This window comes from Varroa jacobsoni, unplaced genomic scaffold (genome assembly GCF_002532875.2).
Source record: "Varroa jacobsoni isolate VJ856 unplaced genomic scaffold, vjacob_1.0 scaffold_856, whole genome shotgun sequence".
Classification (NCBI taxonomy): Eukaryota; Metazoa; Arthropoda; class Arachnida; order Mesostigmata; family Varroidae; genus Varroa; species Varroa jacobsoni.
Window position 1 is genome coordinate 14,934 of NW_019213758.1, and position 24,488 is coordinate 39,421.

Sequence of the window (24,488 nt, forward strand, 5' to 3'; positions counted from 1 at the left end):
GTGAAAGTCCAACTATAAACTACAATGGGCATCGTCTCTTATGCGCGCATAAATTTCAAGAGTCACTTTGGTAAGCTCACAGGCGAACATATATATTTATGTGATCTTAAAAATTAGCATATTAGCTGCATACACACCATTCATTGTCGAATTGCCAAGCTCATCCTGGCGACTTTACCTGTATGCGAGCCTATTGTATTTTCTACTCATCCTTCCAACCTACAAATAATAATTTCAACTATACAATTTTGGACTATCCGTGAGATCGCATCCTTACCTCAACTTCCTTCAACACTTAAATGTTTGATTATATCTTTGTCTTGTCCATGCTGCTTCCATTCGAAGCTCAAACCCAGCTTTCACCAAGAAGGCTTCGAAAACCTCTAGGACTACTAAGGCTGCCGAATCATCTCGTCGTATAGTAGCGGCTCCTCTTAGTTCTTTACCACAAATATCCTCAAACGCATAATTTTGTCTGTAGTTCATAGTGTTCGGACAACGCGACTGCAGACGAAGCGGGTCCACCCACATATAACAATGGTAGTGAAAGCGCAGGCTCGATAAGCTCAAACGGAAGATGAGGGGTTGTTGGGGCTGCTGCTAGTGCTGAAGGATCTACGTTTGAAACATAGTAGCAGACTTCTTGAAACCGAGCCAGATCTTGGCTACAGCGGCCGTAGTAGCACTGCAAATGGCGGGTACGAGAGTCGCCAACTCCTCCGGCCGTCTCCCCACTTCGCCTTACATCAGCCAGAGTGGCTTTCTCTCTCTAACAAACAGGGACAAGTTTTCTCGCTGCCCTTAGCAGAAGTATACAGCCGCCCCGCTGTGGTCGACATATATATATATATATGTTCAACGGTTGGGTAGAACTGCATTTCCGGATAACCTACGGGGGGGGGGGGGGGTGTTAACGGGTAGCCTCAGGGTTCCTCAAGGCGTTGGACTTCAGATGGGGCCGGCGGCAGCGGCTCCGGACGTGGACGGAGTAGGCTGCATAACGTATGCAAATTGGACATTGTGAACTACAGTACAGCCTTTGGGTATACTGCATATTATTCTGTACTGCTGCGGCTGGCAACGTCGACAAAGACGAAACAGAGAGGCATAGAGAAATGGAGAGAAAGACTTAATAAAAGGCACGTGCGTTCTACTCCTTAAAAAAATAGGGCATTTTACGAACGTAAATAAATTTTTAGGGTAGACTACGACGAGAGGCAGCCACGCGGTACTGCACCATGGTCGACTTCAAGTGGAGGAAGTTGCTTTGGTGGGAAAAGCTTGCATAGAAGAGAAGGGCTAGTCGCTAAGAGATGAGTGATCGGGAACAGTGATGTGCTGTGTGTAAGACGGACTGATGTCCATCAAGCAGAAACTGCCTGCAACAGTATGTATGAAAGACGCGGGAGAGGGGTGACAGCCATCTATGTGAATTTTTACTTGTCTGATTTGCGCATTCGGCTGGCAAAATGACTAATAGTAGAGAAAAACGTTACGGCCTTCTGATCCTTGGGGCTCATCATTCATTCCGTAAATGTTTATGGGAATTCTACCAATAACACAACTCATGATATGCTTCTGGTGTATGATATATAGGAAATGTTTATATATATATATGGAAACTTTCTTTTTACACTTTTGATGTATGATATATGTAGATATATATTCTACCTATATGGTTATTTGCTAATGCATCAAGGATTATCATGTAGCAATGCAGAGGAATATCGGGTATGTGCTAGGTGATATTGTTCGTTAAAAAATCCTCCTTTTTTTGTATGCCTAGAGGCATAAGTGTTGGCGTTCATCAGTTAATGGAAAATTAGGGTTATCAATTAATGTTCATATATTCACAACTTCGTAAGCAGTTTTAAAGTAGTAATAATGTTAAAATCGATTAGTCATGTTTTGAAGTAGCTCCTTGCTTCCGCTGTGTCTCAGAGAACTCAGCTTGTCAAGACTGCCACTCCCTGAAGTGCCGCTGACAGCTGTTACTACAGACGATGCTATCCCGCTACCGTCTCCGGCTATGCATAGTACGGTGAAAGACGTTGGTGGTCATGCACATTTCTCTATATGGAGAAATCTATCCAGTGTATGAAGGGTGTCTAATTGTCTTTGGAAATGTCCTGCAAAGTGGGACAGATACTGCTAAGTTGAGCTTGGCGGAACAAGCAACTTGTTCTCTTTCAATGATAATAAATCACTTTCACAAGAAATTAATGTTACGTTATATATAATTAAACCTGGGCTAAACATTGGATGCTAATTAAGCGCTGTGCTTATCTATCTACAATTTTTATATCTACAATACGAAATAGGTACCAAACAGTTTTTCGCAACCTTAAACGCGGTTTTTTGAAATTGAATGGGAACATTTTTGAATAAAATTAAACGCACGAACAAAAGTAGTAATGAATGAACATTAGTTGTAACATCTGACCTGATTAGAAGATCCCTCTCTCTTGCTGCCTGTTCCATATCCAATGAGAATTATATACGCAGTCTATAGTAGCAGTAGTAACGGGACGCATAGTTCGGTCTCCCATTTCACCTTCTTTATGCCTCCACTTATTTCGTCTATTTGATTTGAAGCTTAAGAAGATACCGTAGCACTTCGAATGAAGGAATTAAAGAGTGGCTGAAGGTCTATGAAAGCACCGCCTAAATTTTGAATTCTCCCGGCGTTCTACGCACCAATTCAACACCAATTACAATAAGCAGTGTTTACTAAATCCAATCCTAGCTCTAATTAGTTTGTTTCTGAAAACATCTTATTTTTAATAATCTGCCATCCAACATGTTGAGTTGCTATGCATTTGAAAGAATCAGAGGTGCTTCGCGCGGACATCTACCACATCGACGTAGAATGGGTGCGCAGGACGCTCAAAAAATATTGGTAGCCGGCAGGAGAATTGATAAAAATGTAATATTTTGAAAATAAATTTTGCCCTTTTTTGAGAAATTGACATTTGGATGATCACATGGGTTTGCTAAGATAAATGGGTTGTCGCAAACTGGTGAAGGCACATGCACGCAGCAAATAAAGGCAAGAGGTATTGAAACTATGAAAGGCCATTCTATGTTTTTCCGTTAAACACATATGTTTAAAAAATACATACCTAAAAAAAGCTCAAGCAGTTTAATCGAATGTGTAATTGCTTAGAATTTCTTACCAGAGCTAAAAGAAATAGGTTATCCATAGTGATGGCGAAGAAAACAGTTGTGAATATTTCGTTAGAACTAAGTTTGAAGCTCTGGACGTAACCCTTTAGTAAAAACTATTATATAAAAATAGACTAGGCACATAAAGTTTAAAGAACCGATTTTGCTAAGCAGTAAGCGTTGCTAAACATAAAGACTCGAAACAGAATTGCCATCGCTTTTTCCCCCGCTTTGTCTCAAAAATAAGCGTTATAACTTTAGCTCATATTTTTAGAAGGTCGACGAAAGATAGACTCGAAAAAGTATTTTTTTAGCGCCTTATAGGTAAATCTTAGAGGTTTCAAGAATAATTTAAGTCGCGTTAACTCCCACAACTGAGCAGGTGTTCCAAATCCATTGGGATCTAAGACAAAAGGTTCACACACTTTATCCACTTGATAGTCGATCTGAATTGCCACTTTTTAATGCCTTTTTTTTTAATACTTTGAATGCCGTTAGCTCTTAAGAAAGAAATAAGTGTCCTTTTTATAATCTTCTGGTAGCATTTGGACTATAAACGGACTCGGGGACAAACAAAAGAGGTACCCATGAAGGTATTCATTCGTAGGTCCATCTTCTGACCTCTGTTCACCGTTTTAAATCCTTTACTTTATAGAGTGAATCATTTTACTTTAATCTAAATATTTTTAGGCCCATAAGGCAAGGTTTAGGCTTTAAAAGATTTCTCATTCATGACCTGTTAGAATTTCCGAGGTTGGCAATGCCATAGCCCTCGCACTTATTTTTTCTTTGCTAACTCTCTTTATTGAAGCAACACAAACGATTCCTTAGGGTTGTTGTCTTTCAACCTGCGTGAAAAACGTACAGAACAGGCCAAAAGTTTCGCATGATGACGTTGTCGACGTCGGCCGCGGTGCGGGCGCCGGTTAAGCCTCCGCGACTATGCGTATTGCGTAATGACCCTTGCACTCACGAATCCACTTCGTCTAGGTGGACTTTAGCCCGTTCGGAACAGTAAGTGTAACTTTCCACGCGTCTGGCTTTCCAATGCGGTAACTAGGACACACGAAAAAGCCTAAGCGGCAAAAAATATGAGAACTAACGTTCGTTCAGTAAGCCAACACGGCACAGTAACCCACTTGCACGTAGGCGTACAAACACGAGTGTTTAAGTGTGTTCGATTGTTAATCTCCTCACGAAGACAAATCATCTGGGACTAGTTTGCCATAACAGACAGGTTAGAGGCATCTTCCCTTAAAATTGCAAACAAGCAATATCGCTCATAGCTCGTACTATTCATCTCTACCACAGCGAAGTGTCGCTCTATTTCAAATCAATGAAGGGTCTCTTGGTGAGTGTACAAGTATAAATTTAGACGCGCATGTATATGTTTTCCTATGGGTATGATGATAGTGGACTGAACTGAGGATACAACTGAAACGGGAAGACATTCGGCATTTATATGCAGTGAGCACAATGAGACAATGTTAGTACCTATCTCGATCTATGTGTCCCTCTCGTTCGTGTCGAGGCTTCACGATGTTGAGCCTAATAAACACAGCCGGCCGTTCCCATGGGGCGGCGCGTTGCCGAAACATTTCGGAATCTCGTCGATACTTCTGCTAGCTACATACAAGCTGTTCGCATTAGTCCTTCTGTCGTGCTTGGCACAGACAGTTCCCTTCTGGTTTCGAGCTCAGCTTAGATTTAGGATTTAGGAATCACCGACTTGACGTTCGAAATTCTAGTGTGACACTCCAAACTCATTGTCCCTGACTCCCGTCTGACTCTGCAGGCTGATTAGTCACGGTGGCGGCGATGACGGACGTGCTATGTAGCTCCGACTCAAAGAGGGGCAAAATATGAGTATGGTACGAAGAAACTCGAAAGACCGAACACGGGATATCAACAATGAAAACACGCTAAAGCATTTGTGTGATTAGCTATTATTAGGCTCACGTGCCCTGCGCTCTATTTTAGGGAGGACAACTTCTCAAAGCTATGACAAACAAACCAACGAGCCAGAAGCTACCATTTTCTTGCTGGCCCTTTCCTTTACCCCCACTTCTTATTTTGAACCCCCTTTCGCTGTCCCTCCGCACTGTTGTTGCTACATCCCTGCTTCCTTTAATTACAATGTTCTTTCTTCTCTGCCGGTTTGTCCGTCAGTGGCACTTACGGCCTTGGTTCTGCCAGTGTTGGCAACGACCGCGACGAGTATGACAACATAGTAATACCGATGGTCCTGGAAGCGTAGTTCATTAGTTAATTAATCGTCTTGTCGCCGTTGTAGTCAAATGTAGTAAGTTTGTATACGGTGAGCTAGCCTGATCTCCGGATATATGCTACCCATTGCTTTGAGGGAGGCTGCGTGCATCGCGTGGGGGAATACAGTGCGTAAGGCAGCTAGGTGGAACGAGCGTGATGCAAGATATGGTGACATGGATCGGGCAGAAAAGGGGGACATAAATGACACAAGATGAAAACAGAGAATGAAATGGAGCCGGAGTGCGTGGGACTGCCTAAGACAGCCCAAGCAAAAGAGAAAATTAAGAGATGGGCCTGCGGACCTAGGTTTTATGCCGTTGTCGCCCCCGACAGTGTCAAATTCTAGCGGCCTGTCGGGAAGACCGTTCACCGGACGGTAGTCTCCTGTTCCTGCGGAGGAGAAAAGGATTAGAGGTCAAATAGTTCCCGTTGTGTAAACAAGGTTGATATATCGTCTGCGGGTCGTCTGTAGGAATTGGTAAGTGAAAACGAGTGATCGGTGTACGGGTGTCGATTGCCAGAGCTCTGCATATGCACATTCAGATGTTAGAGATATCGACGGAATAACCTGGTACTCGACACAGCATTACCTCCTTATCGTGCAATGGTTAAAATGTAAAGGCAATCTTTTATTATTAATCTTTCCTTTAAACAAACTAAAAGTTAAACTAAGTTATGATCTATCTAGCGCATGTTATCACGTGCCTACGGCTACGATTGGTACGATCGCATTATGATCAGACGGGAGAAAATGATACAATAGATACCTGTTACTATTGTTTGCAAAGAAGAATTCTGTTTTGTGTTACTCGATCGTAGGGTTGTAGTTAGTTAACTTAGTGTCTATGCGCCAATGTAAAGTTTATGTACGAATACCTTTTCATTAAATTCTGACTTATGTCTGATTATTTAAGTTCTACCGAAACAATATGGTGAGATGCGAAGATCGGAACGAAAACGAGAAATATATCGTTTAATTGTATTTGGATTTTAATTTTTTACTTTTTTTTTGACGTAAAAGAACATCGTATCTACAGTAGGTTCTTGTATTTGTATATTCTATCCTATACGGTCGACTTCGTGCTACTGACATCTCCAAAGGCTAAAATGATCTGAACTAGTTTCACCTTGGTATACATCAGCACCACATTAGTGTAAGACACTATAAGAACTAGTCTATAATGCCGAGCTGTGTTTTTGTTTAGGATCCAGTCTCAGAAAAACGTAAACTCTGTATAAATTCAACAAAGTTAGTTGACATGACATATCGAAGTGTGTTATAATTAAATAATGTAAAATATATATAAAAATCTGTCCTGTAACTACTAAATGAAAGCATATGGATATAAGAGTATACGTGGACAAATTAGATTATCTAATTCAGGTGTTTTACTTCGCAAGCGCATATCTTCTATACCCCACATAATGGCATAAATAAATATATATGAAAAACTACAACTTTTATCTCTGGAAAGCACGTTTGGACCATTTATTCGATAGCAGAGCACCACAGTTGGACATGTGCGTGTTCCATAAAACAGCTTTAAGCGCAGATTACTACACTTCTGACATTTCAGTATAGCAGCTTTAGTTCGGATTAGTAATTATTGACCATACGCCGCTCAGATCGACTATGCACATGTAATAACAGTGTGGAAGCATTGCCTAGAGATAGGTTCTTTCGGGGGTAAAATTCGAGGGTCAGCTCGCCTCATATTTTAATTAAGGGCTATCCGCTGCATACTAGTTCTACTACGATGGCTTACTACTCACATGAATTGTAGTCGAAGTAACTATCAGCGAGCTACCATAAATTCAACTACGGGTTTGCAGTCGTCTCCTAAAAGTGTGCCCGTTGCCCAAGCAATTCCCACCACGCCTGCCATTTCCACCGTATCCGCCGTCAACTGAATTCCCCTTCGCTGAGTTATACACAGTACGTTAGTATAGAAGGCTTGATCTCTGGAGAAACTTCTGTTCCGAATCGCGAGTATGCTAGGCTTGCTCTAGGCATTTCCCCGTCGATGCACACACTTGCCAACGAAATAGCGATTTCGTTCCACTCCGACGAATAATCTAGGACCGAAGCGCTTGTGCCATCTTAGTCAATTAACGGGGCAAGTCACTGAATCTTGAAAGATGGCTACTGCCCCCCCCCCCCCCCTGTTGCGTTTAGCCTCACCGACTATGAGAGGACACCGAATTCGGATGTTGCTTAATCTACTCCGGCTCTTGAGAGTCAGCGGTATAGAGATGCTGGTAATTGCTGAAGTTCGTGTATAAAAATATGTTAGCCTTTTTCTTAAGTTTAATTCTAATTAAGGTCACAAAAGAAAAGATGGAAATACATCGACAGGAAGCTCTTGAGAGGTGAACAGCTTTTTGTAGTGGCATACGTTGGATTTGCAATTTCATTATTCTTTAGTGCATTTTTTTTTTTATTATTCCAAATACAATGCTTTACAACAATTCTTGTTATAAATTTCGTGCCTAAGGTACGAAAAGCAGAAAATTCTGTCTTTACTAGAAAATACAGTTTGGTCGGTATAGCTTTATAACTGTCACATTTTGGGATCAAGATTCTTTTTAGTTATCAGATTCGCCTATTAGTTATTTAGCTCGGTTTGTGGAATTACTTTTTAATTTATTTATTGAACCGATGAATGGGCACCTAGTTTATTTAACAACTGCACACAGAATAAATCCGAATGTAAATTGTAGTTTTGTAAACTATCGTTTAAGGCCCCAACGTCATTGTTAGCCGCTTGGTACTGGCTCTTCAGACTCAGAACCCATAAGGAAGCTATTTTTATAAGGTTAAATAAAAGAAAAACTAAGCACTATAAGTTAATGAAGGGCTGACGACGTCATCGCTTCTGTGTTTCTGGAAATGGACAACACACCTACAACGTATTTCGTGGGCGACCTATCGCTGTTGTACGTTTGTAGTTTTAGCCTTTTAGAATCACATGGTTCGTGTAACCTCAAAAATCGATTCAATGTGAGCATCAGTTTAACATGGCCTGCTAGGCTCATGCTGAAGCCCAGTCAAAGCTTTGCCGCTTTCCCATTGATGAGGCGATAATTGAGGAGACAGTATTGTTTAGCATAGGTTTAGAGGAAACCTGATGACAATTGAACCGATTTTAAAGGTTTCCTTTAGCCGACTCCTAAGCTCAGGAGTGCCTCACAGTTGCCTGTTCTTGAAACTCGCACCGATTTCGCAGCCATGTGTCCTCGTCATCTATCTCTCCGGCGCTTCTGGTATATTCGTAAATTTCTTTCTTTCCTAGAAGACATCATTTTCCTTATTAGCCCTTTGACGACCCTGTACAATCTCAAGCCAAACTCGTCTTTTTTTTTTTGTGCAAATTCATATACTCGCGTTATAATTGCGCTGAACTTCGCACACGGTTCGCACTGTAGAGTTTTATTAGTCATCGATAGGAACCAGTTGACGATTCATAAACCTTTCATTTGTGCTTTCTTCCTTTGTGCAGGGTGCTCAGAGAACACCCTGAGAGATGTTCCGTTTCGATTTATTACGCTTCATTTACGTCATCGTTTTACCGAGAATATTGATTTTCTTAAGTTTGCTACGTAAAACGGATCAGACATAATTGGTACTACCTTTCTAATAATACATTACTTACAAAATCAAAACCATTACGCAATCCTTCCCTTCATACGTTACGTGTTCACATGATGCTCCACGTCACGTAGCTTTTTTCTAGAAATAGCGTAGCTAATCGTATTTCGTGAATGTAAGTAAAATATCTGCACATACACCAGCAACTGTTATTAATATGGGACGGAAAACTGTGAACTTTGGTTGATGATTAGGCCTAAGCCGATTGCTTCAGCCTAAAGCCTTCCACCTAAGGGCATTTGTTACAGTTGCATGCCTCATACCAGCACATGCAAGTAAGAAATACATACTACGTTTAAGGTCATGTGTGCATACATAAACGCCGGTATCCAGGCACAAATCTTTGACTTGTGTATACACGTACGTGAAAGAAGCCGTTGTTGATTGAAGATGATCCCCTGCCTGATTCCGATAAGCCAACATGTGGACTAACCTCAATCGTGTGCGCGGGCGGATGACTATATTACTCGCGCATTTGGCGCCCTACGGTTTCGCTATAAAAGAACCTGTATTAAGCCAGCAGTACTGAATTGCAACCGATTCACTTAAAATTAGGATGGAGCTTGTCCCGGTTGTCACGCAGTGTCCAATTTAAATTTACCCACCGCCTATGCTATGCTGAAGTCGCGGTTCTCGGTACCCCTCCGGAAGGACGAAGAACTGTATAGAGATTTGGTGAATTCAACTGAATTTTAGATCTTTTTCTTTCCCCACATATACAAAGGGCAAAATGCAGACCAATTCGCTTATCAACTAAACGGTCTAGGTATACCGGTGAATGACGGCTCATCAGATCCTGTTATTTCTGCTTTAGCATAATTTTTTAAATACTGTAGTTCAAAACCCCGCCTCGAACTGTAATCGTAGCCGTAATTTTCGAGCGTGAGTGTAACAGAGTCCCAATTGTTCCATTCTTTCAACAAGTAACTGAAAGTTAGTTTTTTTTTTTATACAACTTGAACCACTTTTGCCATTTAAAACGTAAATCAAACAACTATATGTTTCTTTTATCGCCTTTTCTTACCAGATCTTATGGCCATACACATGTGCCACATAATGAAAATATGTTTGAGCAAAAACGACATATTTTCCGCGTAACTGAGAGCTGAGAGTAAGCCTGCAATTTTCATCCGTTAACATAGCCAGCATATGGCTGCTATGGGAACAGATCTAGCACGCAGCACGGTAGCATAACTGAATGACATTAACCGGCCACATAATGTATGTGATAACGAGAAGCAATGATCCAGGACCACGAGTTCATCATGTGCTCCATAACGCTTCGACTGGCCAGCTGCTTCTCTTACCTCCTCGTTCTTGACGAAACTTGCGATTACGGCACTGTAAGTCTGAGAAGGCTTAAAGAAATTCCGTGACCACTTTCCAGTCGACAACTGTTGATGCGCCGACATTTCCTTTAGGTTTCTTCGATTCTCCATCGATGAAAGTGATCCGCTAGTGAAGGAGAATATTACCATTTGATTATAAGAATATGATCTCGATTAAGATAAACGCCTGACTGCCTTTTTCGAGTGAGGGAAGAGCGTTCTCTAACTTCTAAACCGATTGGTAAAGCTATTGTTCCACGTGCTACCATATTCAGGCCGTGGGTGCCGCTCCCTCTATCGTCATTGATCGTTTCTATCAAAATTATTCCCCCTTCTGTACAGGTTTTTTCATGTCGCACTTTCCTATGTCCCCTTTCTGATCCTCTAGCGGGCTGCTTCTACAAAGACACGTTTGCACGACGAAAGTCGCCGCTGAAATCCGAGCACGAAAATCTCCAAAACTTTTAGTCACACGCCTTTAACACAACTACACATATTTACTATGCGCACGTGCGTTCACTAGGTGTATTAATAACAGGAAATGACTAATCTTGGGTTAGGGTCCCGAACTAACTAAATCATATGGCATATACAGATGGGTATGAGGGCGCAGGGTGGCCACAGTGATATTGTCATGGCACCAGTGCGAGAACTGAAATCAACGGCTCAAGCTAACTACCGTTTGTCACGTGGGGCTCGTTCTGTAATTAACTGTAATCAAGTCATGGTTGGTTAAGTGCAACAGGGCTGGCCACAAGAAAGCTTTTCCAGATACTAAAAAAACTGAAAAGAATATGAATCAATGTATATGTCATTTTGCTCATTGCATAGACAATATAGGGAAAATTGTTGGACAAAACAGATAGCAAAAGTTATGTTCTTCTGTATGCATGGTCATATAGAAATAAGTGTAGTACTCATATAACGCTGAACTATTTGTGAAAGACAAGCTCGACGTTGGCCAACCGTCTGGCTTAGCTAGGAATAGAGTCAGATTAAAGTACTACCTATTCATTTAATGTGTTTTTGATATAGTCAGCGCGTGCTCAGTGACTGATACATTGATACTGATTATAAGGCCTTGTTTAAAAGTGAGAAAAGAATTACCTAAAGGAGCGTAGCACGTAAGAGATAAATGCCTGCTTTTCTCAGTAAGTACTCTCTCTAATATTATGTGGTTTAAAATATTTGAAAAAGCTATAAACACTGAGTGAGTACCCGTTCATTATAAACACGAGTTTACCATACTTGCTTATGCGAGCACGGGCACCAACCATTCATCAACGGTCACTCCCTGCTCCGTGGCTCTTTCCGTTTTTTCTTCGTACTAATTTTCAGCAGGTATACAGAGAGACGTACAAGAATCACAGATAATATAAGCTAATGTTGGCGGGGCAGTGGTTAGCATGTTTCGAAAATATCGAAATTATGACGCGTGCCGTCAAACTGCGTTTACGAGTCTCTTATTAAAGATTGCCGTCGTTAATTGTTTGAAGAATGAATGTTGTTGTATTATACCCACGATTGGTCATCGTGGGTTGTTTTTCCTCTTTGAATTGCAAAAGTTTTCTATCAGTTGTCTTGCTGAACTGGCAGGTACTGTTCCTTAGACAATGGGACCTCAAAGGCGAAAATTCGTGAACGTTTTCGGTATGTGTAATGAGCAACTGAACTCTAACGGCGTACTTGATACTATTTACCAATTGCCTCAACAAACTCTTCAACGAAAATGACGCATGCGTCAACAAATGCTGTTGTGATCGGTTATTCTACTATCGATTATTTAATAATTAAGTAGAACCATTCTAGATTTTGCCATTTTTTGTTATGATAATAATAATTATTATTATTATTGTAGAATAGGTTTAACATAGCTTCGATTACTGTAAGTTGAAATCGCGGTTTAAGGATCTATGCGTAGCGTTAATCTCTATTATGTCCTTTTGCTTATTCGCAAGCAGGTGTTTAGTGGTAAAAATTTTCTTTCGCTATGATAGTAGCTAATATCGGATCTCGTGTTAACTTTATGTTATACTATATAGGTCTATGACCTTAAAGAACAGTCTGTATCTGACACAAAATTGTAGCAAGACTGTATGATAATACTAAACGTAAATAAATAAAAACCTAATACTAGTTTCACATTGAATGTAGATATTAAATGACCCTTGTTCCAAGACCACCATAACACTAGGCGTTCCCCAGACGTATCGCTTTAATATTCAAATCATTCAGCCATGTCATAGCATTGATGCAGTCGGTATAAATATATCAAAGCTCAACCCAGCTGTAGATAACTCACTTACGCAACGCGCTCTAGCGGCTTGCTCATGCAACAAGTATAGTAACTTTATGTCTGCGCCGGAATCATCGGGCCGCTGCTACTGCTAGCTTCACTGTCGACTAGGTTACGCTTTGACTTCAAAACTTACGTTTTTTCAGTACGCGTCGTACTAATCGATGCATTCATTGACAGTAATCGGTTATCCGGAATCGATTCCTCTGTTGACTCGTGGATCCATTCAGGACTGGTTGTGCACAAACAAACGACTGACTACACTCTCTGCCCTGGGTGCAAGTAAATCGATATCTCTTTGCGTTATGTACAAACTGAAGGCGGAAATAGAGGTGACTCAGATATTTGCATTATTTCGTCACAGTTTTAACTGAACTTCGATTCTTTATTTTTGCAGGTTTTCCTTCCACTTTGTGCAATTCTTTTCCTTCTATTGTTTATAAATGACTTTGTACCGTACTCACTCACCTCGCGCACAATTCTTGGCTTGTAGGCTTTGGGGTAAGAATTAAACTATACAATACGTAAATGGGCTTTGCTAACGTTCCGACAGCTTAATGACTCTAGATCTTGACACAACACCAATGGCACCCTTCAATCTGACAAGGTTTTTTTAGCCCAGCGAGATGCTCACATCGACAGGTAAAGCTACATCGTCCAAAAGGTACCGCCGTGATAACCCTGTCAGCGATTCTACGTAGCATCAACTTCAATGAACGAATACAGAACCGCGTTCTTGTTATTTGTCACGTTTAACAGGAATATTAACTTTTTGTACTGAAACATTGGTATATCAGTCACCTTGCATCCGGAATCCACCTCTATCGTTACTTCAACATATCCGGTATGAACCACATCAAGTCAGTTCATAAGTATGAAAATTAACGCATTTGTTACTAGTATGGGTACTATTTTGGATAACGTATAATGCATTAGCATATCTCCAGAGAATTAACCTTAAACTCACTCCAACAATCTTTTTCCAGAGGTGATGCGTCCACACGTTGGGCCCACGTCCCTGCAACGAATGCACTGGCCACCCTTGAAGATTGCATCAGATCGCATCTGGAGAATGCTCGCGGGCTTTAGTTATTTTGCAGAGTGGCGCACGGGGTTTGCCTTACGGGAGTACCGTCACTTTCTACAGCATTAGCTTCTTTGAAAGCCGCTATTGTCACTGTTTCGTCAATTTAATTTCCGAGCAAATTTCTGTACCATTTGGCCAAATTTTTGGCTTTGATATTCCAAACAGTCAATCGGTATACGGGCTTTCTGAGTGTATATAGGCTGCGTACTTCGCCGAGGTCGTCGCAACTATTCATTGCTGGGACTTCTAAGTAAATCTGATCCCTTTAGTCACTAAATGGGCCCGACGTAAGGTAAATTAATAACGTCACAACTTGCTTTGATTTTTGGTGTTTGATGATAGAATCGTCGACTTTGCTATTGTATGAGGCCCGTTGCTCAACGTCTTCGCAGAATTTTGAAACTGAAGCCATGCCTGTCGATCGGCACACGCGTGTAATTTGGCACATGCGTCAAGGAAAATGCGTCTCCGCACGTTGAGCTTATGCTCGGGTGTTTGTTTACCTCTGGTACTAAGTCTCGGCTGTCGATAGTGCGGGCGTTTCGTAATTCATGTCCTTTCAGTGCACTCCAACGTTATACTTTCCATGGATTTTTTCTTTCTCTGTCCTAAGTCTTTCCTGTAATGACAGAGAGCAAATATACAATTACCGCATTTGTACGCTGAACATTATCGTCTCTTTATTGTCATTGCCTAAGTTGAGGAACAAGCTTTTTGATATCAATGAAATTTATGTGTCGTGCATTGATTCTTTGTGCTTGTCTTAAAGATTGCCGCTGTTTAGAGAAAAACTCGTTCGACAGGTGTTCAATATCCCTTGAGCTCCGAAAAGATAAGTGACTCCAATTCATCGGCATTCCCAAAAGAACTGCCATTTACCTTACCTGGTGGTAGGCTCAAGGTGAAGTGCTAAGAAGGTGTTACTCCCTTAAGGCTATGATGGTCTTTTATCAGGGCTCTCTAAGGGCTATTAGGTCCTGCGACTATCATGAACAGCATCAAATTCCAGAGCTCTTAGGTCGAGTAAGGCACATATGTTACACTTCCTATTTTTCTACCAAATGTCTTGGCCTAGAGTTCTATACAACCTGAGTACATTCTATATGTAGGGATAATTGGAGGTGAAGTTTCTCAGCGGTCTGTAATGTTTGATTTAGACGGTCAAGATTTGAAAAATTGTTGGTCGCATGGATCCTGTTCTCGTACAAATCAGAGTTGACTCAATATAAACGGACGGCTTTGAGGGTTCCACATGCTTCTGTGAATACAAAGTTACTCAGAGATCTTTTTCCTCTTGTTTGTTCACTCAAAGTCGGCATGACCTATGGATTTCAGAATAGGATCCAAAGTAAAAATAATGTTACATCGATTTTAAGCACTTCATATAGCTGCGTAACTTATAGTATTAAAAACTTTTAGTTACTCGTGTCCGCGTTTTAAATATTGTTTGTTCGTCGTAATAAGTTTAAAATGATTCGAAGCCTAAAATGGACGAAGGATATCTTGCAAGTAAACACAACATTCAGTCTTGGCTCAGTAGTTAAGTAAGGAAATAAAAACAGGACATAAAATTATGTAGACTTTGAGTAACTAATGGAATACTCCAAGAGTAGCTTATATATATATATATATATACTCTCCCTATTTCCCCTGCGTGTTTCGTCGACTTTAATCGCTGTATATTTATATGGGTGATTATTGCTATACATTGGTTTTCCTTAACAACTGCTTGATATTAGTTCTAAAAGTCCTAATCATTGTTGTGGGTAAACTTGAGTTGAGAAAATTTTATGACAAAAACATATCTTAGAAAAAACAAATCTTCATATTTGAAAATTTAAGAGCAGCCGAGACTATTCCGATATTGAGGGCTAGCAGGCGGCGCTGCTGAGTTGGGCACGTAATTTCTAGCAGTTAGTATACTTCGATCTTTATGTCAAGAAGTGTTATCGGTTGCATAAATCTCAGACTGCCTCCCCCTTTTCGACAGATCTAAAAGCATTCCTTTTACTCCTTGTATGTATGTATGTATGTAACATGCATCCCATGCGTCTAAGATTTGGAAACAAGCATGTTACGATTAAAAAAATCTCGCAAATTCACTTTTTAGCGATAACTTTATGTGAGGTTAATTACTACTGTCACTTTGTGGCTGTTTCTGCTGAGGGAGACAGCGCAGATACCCTAAAAGACCACTCACGTAACTGCTGGTACAATAGTAAAATGCCTTTTTTCCGTTTTGCCAAATTTGATCCTACGGATCACCAAATTATCTTCTGCCTTTCGAATTTGTCCACAATTGCCCTATTCTCTGTAACGTAGAGCAATGTGCCCTCCGTACCAAGATAAAGCACTTTGAAACTAACATATTCACCGGTCTTTTTGCACGTTTGTAAAGGCTTTCGTTGCTTGAGGACATCTACAAAGCCTAACCGTTTTAGCTGGACGATTATTTTCGATTGAAAGTTTAACTTTTTCAAAAATGAAAATAAATTCGGACAAGAACTTTTTTAGAGACTTGTAGTAACAGGAATAATAATAACAGCGGAAAATGGAGTTTTCTTATCGAATCATTGGAAAATATTGCTACTAAGGAAGTAATAGGCTATTCCAAACCGCAGGAAAGATAACAGTTTTCTAATGTATAGAGGAATTCGATCCCTTTACGCAACAGACTCTCGATTTTAGCATCCTCAATACATGAACACTACCCAAGTCCTTTGCACTAGATTTGAAAACAACTTACAAACGCTTGTTTTTAATAAATATATGTTTAGGTGCTCATGTTTGTTGGCCGATTAAAGTAAACTTTTACATTGATTGAAATTATTTGCGAACTTACATCAATAGGGTCCTTGATTTAAAATTAAACCAATTGTTTTGTATGGACTTTGTGATGGGAACGAAGCAGTACCATTACACTCAAGTATTTTTAAAGATTAGTTCTACTGAATCTAGAGTAATCTCCCGCTCTCGACAACTTTTTAACGAACCGACATTGTACTTACTCCTGTGGCTAGTACATTATTACCGAAATAGCAAAGCAATACACATAGAACAAATAGAAATATAATTCAGCATAACTGTGTCGTTCACAGACGTCATAAGACGTGACGTTTTCGAGCGCTAGAAACAGCAAAATCGTATTAATTATTTGTACAAAAATTTCGATTGACAACCATCCTTTTAGACGAATCGGCCATGAATACAGGTGTTTTTTGGCAATTTTTTTTCCGCAGCTAACATTCTATGAACGGCTAAGGGCAACACGATTTTCTATACGTCACTCTGTTTGGGAGTAAAGTTTCATTGACGACAAAGCGAACAAGAAAGCATGTGAAGTCATCTAACCGCCATACGTACTCTCTTCGATTTGTATCCGATGTCAAACCGCTAGTTCTGTGCATCGACTGTAGCATTTGCGCGGTCATTTTGAAAACATCGAGAATGTTCTGTTTATCGTACATGACTGTGTGCAGAAAAAGCAATCGTACATGCTATCCCTAAGGTTTTTCGAGTTGATATTCCCCGGCTTATAAAGTGGCTTGTAAGCTAATCTGATGTAGCTTGTACTCGACATAAATGTCTGTGTTATTTCAAATGCTGCTAAAGACATTAATCCAAAATACTAGTGCTTTTAGCGGTACATAGTTACAATTTGCCGGTCTGCTAATATTAGAAAAATCGACAAGTAAAGGAAAAGTCTATTTGTCTTGACGATACGTAGCTTCTAAAGGCTTTCGTCAATGTTTAAATTTTTTGGTTTTACTGAAAAGTGTATTTTTGTTTCGTTTCCTTCATTACAAATACGCATGTATCGTCCGTTGCCGGTACAAAAAGTATGAATACTGTTGATATGTGATAGATTGAGTATAGTTTGGATTGGTACAATGCAATTTCGCATTTTTCGTGTTTTAAATACTCTGGAAAGTTTAAGCCATAACATCTGAACTACAGTAGTTACGATTCACCTGCAGAGATTGCCGCATCTCCAAGAAATCTATGTTTGACCATTAGAAGATGCGTGCCTAAAATCGCCACTACGGACAACAAAACGAAATTTATTATTTTACTGAACTTAAATTGTTATTCAACAAAATATCCATATACCGTTCTTCCGAATGTATTGGTCGTTGTTAGATTTGAAATTGAAAGTGCTATTTAATTTTAGCTCAACACATACAACCAGTTTATCCAGTATATTGAACTCTTAAAATACAATGGAAATTCGAAAACGTGTTTAAACACTGCCACGCCTCTTCACACATCTATTCTGGCCCGATACGTGACAAATCTATTTACCACATTCTTCGTTTACTTCAGTACTTTTTCTGTATAATTTTATAGCATGTACGTTGAAAAATCTCATATTGAATTGACGCCGTATTTTTCGTGCTCTGTGTTCCTCAAAAGCCTCCATGATCACCGCAGCTTGTTCATCACACTTAATGGCTTATTTGATTTTATGGGGCATCATTATTCCATAATACTACAGAACGTACTACCTAGTCATCTTGCCTTTGTAGCCATCAGTTTTACTGTTTATACTATATTGACGGCTTAAACGAACAATTTATTGCCGCTGCAAGTAACTTCGGTAAATGGCGAGCGGTTTGCTAGCTACAGCGAATCGGGTTCAAGCGTTTGCATATTTATAGCCCTTCGCTTCTTTATAAATCGCTAGCTTTCTGTAGCAATCTATGTTTAGACGAAGTCCTCGAAACACCGAAGATCTTACGATTTTCATAACTTGTGTACAGGATGCTTGACAAGTTAGGACGCTACATCGAAGGAACTTTAGAAATCGTTGTATTATACGTGAAAAAAGCACTATATAATCGTAACTTTCCACTGTGTAATAAGAACACTATATGAATTGGATATGAACCGGTTCCGGTTCCCTTCTCAGTGACTCGAACAACCCTATTCAATATCTGGTGTAAAGATCCCTATATCCTCATTCACGCTGCCTAATTCTAATTAGTGTTAGCACCCCTCGACCCCCCAACTTACCAACTTCTTGTAAGTAGAAAATAGCCTATAAAATGTTGTAACCGTATAGGGGGCGATTGCTTTGGGTACGTTTCCATAAAAAATAAATTTCATTTTTATAGGTACAAGTCGTGCATATTGTGCACGTTGGCCTTGAACAAGCGGCATTGCATTCGAGCTTCTCAGCATCCAGATATTCAGTCTAAGCCGAATGAACCAACATGGCGTTATTTTTATGCGATATCAAAAGTCAACAATTTTCTGATGGAATGGCTTTGCCGCCGAGGCCGTCAGCCAGTATGGTTCGAGGGCCGCTTAGTCATATACTTTATAGAGTACGCACATATTTAGATATACCCTATTCGCTTCATATTAGCCTATATTAAGGGTGCATGTTTTTATTCGTGAACATTTTAAGTAAACTATGTATATGCTCTGTGTCGCATAAAAAAGAAAAACAACAAAGCATATATATATATATATATATATGCTCTGTTGTTATATATATTTGTGTATATGGTTTAAACACGGACAAGTCAGAGGTAGCTTCGTCGGTTGTCCGAGCACCCGCTTAATGGCGCGGCATGGCAATGAAGCATTTAATGATATTTCATTACTTCAATTTTTCTTCAGCTTTGCCGGGCAATTGGATCCGTTGCTATTAAAAGGATTCCGCAGGAGAGACAATTGGGAGGCTGGTAGAAAAAATTCTCTGAAGGAACTGCTATCTGCGGAGACTGCTCAGACCAAACATAATATATCGCAGAACCCTCCTGCACTCTGTGTTATTACATTTCCCATTAACGACAAGAGCTCCCCAAGTTCGCCCAAATGCTCTTGAAACATAAAACTAACTACCTAGTGTTCTTATTTTATGGGAAGAACGGACCATTCTTAGATCTACTTATGTATCATGAAAAAATGAGATAATTCGAAAATAAACTACGATATCCTTACTCTTGTTGTCCATATTTATTTCTTCGCTATTATAGAATAATGGCAAGGAATAACACTTGCTCGCTTTTTCCACTGCTTTCAACACGTTTTGAAGATCCCGTTTTGAGAAGATAAAGAAAATTTCGTCTTTGTAAAACCTGTGCGGATCAATTAAACGCGTTGGTTTTGGTTTTGCACTCAATATCAAGACCGCGATAACTGAGCTTTGTACTGTGATAGAGAATTATTAAAATAACAAAAGAATTTTGGCTAATACCAACAGATCTGTCGAATAGCAGCTACTCTTTACATGGGATTTTAATCGTAAACTAAACACTACGTAAGAAATTCAAATCTTCGATAACACGTTCAAGTACATGCCAACTTAAGCGCCCTCTCCAAAAACTGATAATTGAAAACTTCAATAGTTAGCCTATTTTTAATAAAAGTTTAAGCTCGGGCTGGCGTCCAGTAGTTCAATGATAAATAGTATGTATCTTTGTTTCATAACGTTTAAAAATTTATTAAACAACTAAAAACAATTAAAAATATACACATTTTTAGAGGACGAGCAATATCAATTTACACACAACAACAATAACAACAAACATGTCTGTTTTAGTAAGATGCTTTAGCAGGTTAATCGAATGACGCTACTAGGAGAATCGAAGAAAAAAATACATGTACTACTTTTATTTGATAAACATTGATAAAAACTGACAAACGATTTTGTGAAAGAAAAAAGATCCGGACGAAACTTTCTATGCCTATTTAGTGTGCTACAGGGTTGTGCTCTTGAGGCCATATTGTTCCAAAGTGACTATCTGAAATCGAGCTTCTTTTAAACTTTAAGCAAAGGACTTGAATTCGTATCGAAATCCTGACAACACCAAAGTTATAAGTTGTTGAAAGAATCCATCCATGAATTCTGAAGTATGCGCTCAAGCCAACAAGTTTCTATCCATTTTAAACTGTGCCGCTTTTTCAACGCGAAAAAACGTTCACTTACGTAAAACGTAATGCAACACAAATACAAAATATATACTTATAATTTCGCTTCATCTTTGTGCTTAATTACATGTAAAAATTGTGCACAAGTGACGATGCCTAAATTAAATGAAGGGAGTACGCGAATGTTTTTGTATGAAAGATAGAAACTGGCAAAGAAAAAAACATTACGCATAGGCCATGCACTGGGCGGATTCTGTTCCAGCCCAGAATAGAAACAAATCGAAGGGGCTAATAAATTGTGGTGAATGAATCTGCGCGTTAGCTAACGTTGTCATTCAGTCCGCAATGTCATAATTTCTTCCAGTGTATGACAAACAAGGGTTAGCGTGCAGCTCTAGCATTTAGTACTGCTGGCAGTACTCTTTAAAAGCAGAGAGATGATTGCATAAGTCAACATACCTCATGGGAGTCTATACGATGCCCTTGTAGCATGTCTATGACGCATGTTAGCTATGCAGGAGAACCAACAGGTGAAAGCCTTCGATTGTGCTGCTAATTATACATTTTTTGTTTAGTAATAAAAAATGGCATCGATATTTAGAGCTTATTGTAAATTCTAGTTCTATTATTAATTAAAACCTTGGTAATAAAGTTAGAAATTATCGGTCGGCAGCAGGCAAGCTTGCCATAAATAATACAGTTAATTAACTGTGTATTATCAAGTTACTCCCGAAGCTTCTGTGTTTTTGACAGCGTGTTGTTTGGAACTTTGTGGGTGAGGACAGTAGATAACGGCGTCATCGCTGCACTATCAATGAAATCGATTAGATTAACCAATAGTCAATAACCCTTCATATGAAGATACTGTGAACTACAAAAACAATAAAAGAGATAACAAAGTACGTTCAGATAATCGATTTTTTGTCTGAAAAAAAACACGCATTTACGATATTTACGGACAAAGAAGACTAGATCGTACGGTGTCCGTTAAGGATCTTTGTCGCGTCCACGGAACATAGACAAGCGACTGCTTACTTGAGCATATGCTATAACTTCCAATAGTGTTCTCCACTTCGAAGAGCAAAGCTTCAGACATTCGTTCAACGTGCACGCACGCTAGGTTAGCTTTTGACTCGTACATGACTGTTCAACATCGTCCACCTCACCGCTTGTGGACTAATGGTGAGCAAAAACTTCCATAAGGCCTAGTTGAATATGGTGGTACACTAATAACGGAAATTAACTGGGCAGGCTGGGTTCGATGCCAATTGTATACGATTGAATAAAACGTCTGCCCGTAAGGAAGGATAACTTTCAGCTACCATTATTGCTAAGTCCTTTTTACTGGCTACTGATGTAGCCAGCAAAAGCGAGTGCGGTCATTTCCATCTAGCCGTTGTCGTTTCTAGTTGTTGCAAATTTGCGGATTGCAAGGGTGCTATTTTGCTATACTTTAGCGCGCGGATAGAGAGGATATCACTCTGACCAGGCCGAATTTTGCTTCCTATAGATCCACAAAGAAAGTACATGTCGAGAGTAAACCCGAAAAACCCTGACCTCCATCGGACCCTTACGTAGCGACCTGTAATATGCATACTCTATAGACTTGCTCGTAGGACATAGCTACCGGTACGTTAAATGCGACAGGAACTGTCTTCATTCCACGGCTGTGTCGCTAATATACCACTAGCCTCACGTGATAAAAGATTACATTATATAGAGGCTATATCGAAGAGTAAATCGCATGCGAAGCTGTGATTGCTTCGAAAGCCTTCTGGCGCGGCCAGGGAAACGTTAATATCACCGTTCTTCTTGACAGTCGATGTATGCAGCGTAATACGTATACGTACATCGACCCGACTCCACGAGCTTCCTTTGCCTCTAACTACTCGTTCGGTCGTTTACTGTTTAAGTAGTTGGCAATTCCAATATGCCGTTTGTTTGTCCAGCACGACGTCCAGATGGGTAGCGGAACGTTGCACGTACCACTCTCCTTTTTGGGATTGTGTGCAGGGCCACTTACTGGTGGAAGAAGTCAAAACAATGACAACGGTGCTGGATCGTCACAAATGAGGGCACTTTGAATATATATTCACTTATTCGAGTATAGGAAAAACGAATTTTTGGTTGCTATCGCTAGCATTAGAGACAATAGACAATTGATCGTTTTGATGTGATATCCTTAAAAGCGTTATCGTCTAATTAGCACTATGTACAAAAGTCAACCCGAACGACCCAAGCGCTCTCATTTAATCACCTATTATCAAAGAAATTGTCAGTTTGTCAACAGTCATCATTGTCGCTATGACAAAATATAGAACAAACTATAATGGTTATAAATACAAGGTACTTTGTTTTACTACTTATACAAATTGTACAGCGTTGCAATCAATACATTACGTTTGACAAAACGGAAACTGAAAAATTGCACGCAGTCACAGATTTGAACGGATGCAAAAGGCTTGGCACAATCATGGCTCTGCGTTCGACTGTACTTCAACATAGTTCTATAATACGCAATAGCTCTGTACATCGGTTCTTGCAATGTAAAATTGTCATTTAACTTTTTTAAAAAAATGTGGTTTTTTAGCTTTTCATGTCGTGTTTAGTAACTGTTTTCAATTAATTCAACTACTGTAGTACACCTTTGTTTGTCACTACGTAGGCTATTTGTTTCCAAACAGATATATTTCTGTTTGTTCTGTGCGGGGGAAGATTGTCTAGACCGCTGCCCAGCATATATTAAATCTGCATTGACCACATACAAATCGCGGTCTAAATTTCCCAAAGGATTACGCACGTCACCGGCTTAAATCTTCTATTGATTCTTAATCTTCATTCCAGTACTTCTATCGATTGCGACAGCCCTCATTTTTAATCACAGGAGTCGATTCAAGCCTTTGCAGGGCTTTTTGTATCCTTCATCAAAATCAGGCTTATAGTGACAGGCTCATTCCTTTGCAATCTCCAAGTGCTCCCAACTGTATTTAGTCCACGCTGCCAATTGAAATGATGGTAGCGTGCTCGGCTTAGTAATTTCGGCCAACCCGGCTATTAAGCCAGCACATGGCGAACTTTTTCTCCTTCTGTCAGATGGCTTACTAATCCATTTGCTTCTTGTGCCTTTTGTTTCTGCCTAGCCAGTACCCTTCCTTCTACTACTCATCTCAAAATAGCGCCCCCTAATCTTACCAACGTGGGCATAACCTCTCACACACACAACCCCTAGGACAAAGCCCGAGGCCCAAAGCTGCGTGGGTCGGCATTTGCTGCTGCTACTGCTCCTGCTGTCATTGTCGCTAATACTAAGTAAAATATAGAAAGGAGGAAAAGAAGTTGCGAGCCACACGAATGTGGGTAAGCATATCGGAGCATGGCGGGTCGGTAAATACGGCAACGCCAGTCGGCGGCTAGTTGCTTGCCGTACAGAGCTAGTCATTGGGTGTGGCATGTCATCCTGACGGCAAGCAATATGCTGGCTAGTGGTTTGCCAGTCTTCCCCCTTTTGTGTATTCCTAACTTACGGGATAGTTGAGGATAAGTTTTGCTGCGCCACTACCGCAGCCATCACCAGTGTTTTTGACGCGTGATGTATTTGCTTTTATAAGTATACGGCGCTTGAGATCCAAGATTCCGCCTAGCGTTAGTCGCTGCGACGGCCTCTCATTGCCAGCTCCTAGTGGACCCGTAGCTTATGCGAGGAGTACAACGCAATACACCTATGGCATGTTTTTACGTATTCAAGCCAATCTATAGTAACAGAAGCAGGAATGTCAGCTAGTCACAGAATGACGAAGTTAAACGGTAATGGTTAAG

At 40.1% G+C, this 24,488-nt stretch overlaps 2 long non-coding RNA genes across 6 annotated transcripts; one reads left to right on the forward strand and one right to left on the reverse strand.

Annotated features, from left to right (window-relative positions):
• Positions 1-6,882: 6,882 nt before the first annotated feature.
• On the reverse strand, positions 6,883-17,061 carry LOC111264412 (uncharacterized). Of its 5 annotated transcripts, XR_015312680.1 has the most exons (5): positions 16,636-16,795; positions 12,843-14,412; positions 10,390-10,537; positions 9,447-9,576; positions 6,884-8,722 (listed from the first exon to the last, which is right to left on the reverse strand). It is a non-coding gene; the product is annotated as an uncharacterized LOC111264412 (long non-coding RNA). The 5 variants fall into 5 exon arrangements; XR_002682847.2 differs by having other exon boundaries at positions 6,883-9,576; XR_015312678.1 differs by lacking the exons at positions 9,447-9,576; positions 16,636-16,795 and adding an exon at positions 16,973-17,061.
• A 65-nt stretch (positions 17,062-17,126) lies between these two features.
• On the forward strand, positions 17,127-19,741 carry LOC111264413 (uncharacterized). Its single transcript, XR_002682850.2, has 2 exons — positions 17,127-17,340; positions 19,419-19,741. It is a non-coding gene; the product is annotated as an uncharacterized LOC111264413 (long non-coding RNA).
• The last annotated feature ends 4,747 nt before the right edge of the window (positions 19,742-24,488 follow it).